Raw genomic sequence first — 3,428 nt, 5'->3', positions numbered from 1 at the left:
ATTATAGATGTGCCCGAACTCTCTCTGTGCCCCAGTGAGAACAACCTTTAATATTGAAGAGACAGATGCTAGTGGCATAGCCTCTCAAATGTAATGTAAGATGACATCGTTCCCATTGAGTTTGCAGACTTGATCCATTCATTTTCTGATGCTATTTGTTTCATTGAGCAGATGAGCATGGTCAGCTGCATATTGGTAATTCTCTCAATCCATGTGCCCTTAAACAATAGAAAACCCTATTGTGAAATCATGGTTCATTGAAGCCACTAGGGTATGCGACTCGGCTCCTGTCCAGCACCCTGCCTGGGCAGCATGTGCAGCGCCGGACAGTGTGAGGCATGAAAAGACCCCCTCACCCCTGCCCGAGCACCTTGCCTGAGCAGGGGTGAGGCGGTCTTTTCACGCTTCACCAAGTCCGGTGCTGCACATGCAGCCTGGGCAGGGTGCTGGACAGAATCCTTTTCTAGGGTATGCCCTTCTTATAATCATGAACCTATCCCATGATTTAGTGTTTATATTTTTTAAGGGAACTTCATTGTCCTTGTCCAAGCTGCTAGGTGTCAACATCTCCACTTAGCACTCTTCATCTTGTGTTGTGAGACCGGAGATTATTTTCTTAGTAAACTAAGGCCAAAACCCTGAAGTTTGAAGGGAAATCGTTAATTACAACAAAATGATAATAAGGGAGGTGGGAGTTGATCCCTACTCTGGTAAAGAAGAAGGGGGTCGTACAAGTGTTTCATATGCGTGTCGGGCAGGTTAATGTCGTGGTCCATGCCCAAGAGAGAGGTAGAAGGAACGGATACGGTGAGGTCATGGGCCAGACCGATGGAAGTAAGATAGGTCTGCGGGCTGATTAAGGATACATGGGAGGGGAATTACTTCAGATTACAAAAAGTACGATTCCTATAATCGAAACAAAATGTACATAGGCAAGATCAGAAAGGGCAAAGCATTCCTTCTAATCAAACGGATCTTCTATGGGATAGAGGAGTAGGTAACAAGAGATAAAACTTGCAGGAGCGCCCAAACAAGAACCATTCACATTAGCCTTGAGACAACTGAAGTGAGGAGGAAACCATGATACAAACATCATGTTGTTAGCTTTCTTATATTTGTAATCAAAAGAATCCTTTGCAAATATCTTAGCTGCATGAAATAAAGCTTGAATTGAATGAGAATGGGGGAGGGGATGTATTTTATCTGCTTCATTTTCCTAAGTTCCTTTAATAGAGGGGGGGACCCCACCTGGGAAGTGTGTTCGGGCAGGGATAGGGTGGTTATTTCCACCTCTCTATTAGAGGAACTTGGGGAAATGGACCTACCCAAGAAATGGAGCAGATAAAGTTTCGAGGGGACCATTGACATTGAAAATATTACTTGTATGATTAATCCATAGTGCTAGATGATATTAGCCATAATGGTATTGAGTGGACTAGTGGAGTGATAGTCACTATGACTTGTTGGAATTGTTGGCAACTCTACTCAACTCTATGCGTAGAGTGGACTAGTGAGAAAATTTGTAGAGGCCACGGAGTTGTTTAACCAGATCCTCAAAGAGAATCCCTACAATGCATCAGCTTATGGTATTATGATCAATAATCTATGTAATAGTGGAGAACCTAGGAATGCATTAATATTTCTCAGGGAGATGGATAGGAAGTGATTCTGCAAACTACATTTCATGATGATGAATACAATCCTAAGGGGCCTCTCCCTAGCAGGCGAGTTCACAGAGGTAATGGAGTTGTTTTCTAGGATGGTCAAGAGCCAAATTATACCAACTACACTACTAAAGATTTTGTTAAGATGCTCTGTCAGTTGGGCCATTGGAACGAAGCTGTGAGCCTTTTGGACTTTAGTATAGTGAATCTGAATGTGTTAAACACATTTATCGATAGCCTCTTCAAATCAAAGAAAACAGCTGAAGCTTACACACTCATTGGACGGTTGATTCGAAAAGGTTTTCAACCAGACGTTGTTACACGGTTGATTCGAAAAGGTTTTCAACCAGACGTTGTTACCTTCAACATCTTAATTCACAGTCAATGTGTGATTTATAAAGGTAAAGAACCTATAAGAATGTTACAGAAAATGTTACGTTTCAATATTGCCTCCGATGCAACAACCTTCAATGTTTTTATTGATTATTTACCCAAAAAAGGATTGTTGAGGAATCTAACGTTTGCCCAGACCCCTGCTCAGGCAAAGCGACGCGCGCTAGTTGGTTTGCAATAAGGAAATAAAGTTGTACCTTCCCTCATAAGGCATCTTTTGGGGGATTGACAAACGCTTTAGCAAGTGGTCGCAAGTAAGAGTCTCCCTACATGCGACATACTGCGGAGCAGACTGTACTTGCAAGTGATCCCTGAGTGTGCGTTGGGGGAGAATATTGGAGAAACAATGCCCGCCTAGACCCCGGCTAGAGTGGAGCGATGCGCATTGGCTGGCTTGCAATAAGAAAATAAAGTTGCACCTTCCCTCACAATGCGTCTTTTGGGGGATTAACAAGTGTTTAATCCTACAATTGGTATCAGAGCAAGTGGTCGCAAGTTCAAGTCTCCCCACGTGCGACATACTGCGGAGCAGATTGTTCTTACGAGTGAGCCCTGAGTATGCGTTGGGGGATTGTTGGGGAATCCAACGCCCGCCCAGACTCCGGCTCGGGCGGAGCGATGCGTACCGACTGATTTATAATAAGAAAATAAAGTTGCATATTCCTGCATAAGACGTCTTTTGGGGGATTGGCTAGCGTTTGATCCTACAAGGATCACTTACCGAAGTTCTAAAGCTATTTGAGTTCATGGTTGAAAGGGGAATTCGCCCTGACACTATCACATTCACAAGCTTGATTAATGGACTGTCCAAGTCTGAAAATTTTATAGGAGCCGGTGAGATGATTCAAAAGATGGAGGATATGGAAGTTCCTGCTGATTCAGTGACACATACTGTTGTGGTAAATACACTATTCCACCGCGGAATGGTTTCTGAAACTATCCAGGTGTTTCAATTAATTGTTGACAATGGATTCGAATTAAATAGTGGCTTGGACGTCTCTGATTGGTGGCCTATGCCTTAATGGCCGAGTGAAAGATGCAATTAATGTGCTAAAGGCAATGACAAAATCTGGAATAAAACCTAATCTTGTTACTTTACCAATTTTGCTTGAACGCATAGAAGATCAAAGCCAGATCAAGTCCACACCACAGTTGCCCAACAATCTCCCCCCTTTGTACTTGTTGGCAACTCTATTCAACTCTACACCATGGTTTGTACTTCTCTCCCCCTTTGACAACAAAAACAAAGTAAAAAATATAGTTGCCGCGACTATATGAAGAATAGTAAAAGCTCATGAGAAAAACTGGTGAAAGAACCTACAAAAAAGAAAAAATGATATATGAAGAATAAGAATTCCATAAGTATTTAAA

The sequence above is a fragment of the Telopea speciosissima genome, chromosome 7 (genome assembly GCF_018873765.1).
Source record: "Telopea speciosissima isolate NSW1024214 ecotype Mountain lineage chromosome 7, Tspe_v1, whole genome shotgun sequence".
Taxonomy (NCBI): Eukaryota; Viridiplantae; Streptophyta; class Magnoliopsida; order Proteales; family Proteaceae; genus Telopea; species Telopea speciosissima.
Note: the sequence above shows the minus strand (reverse complement) of the source record.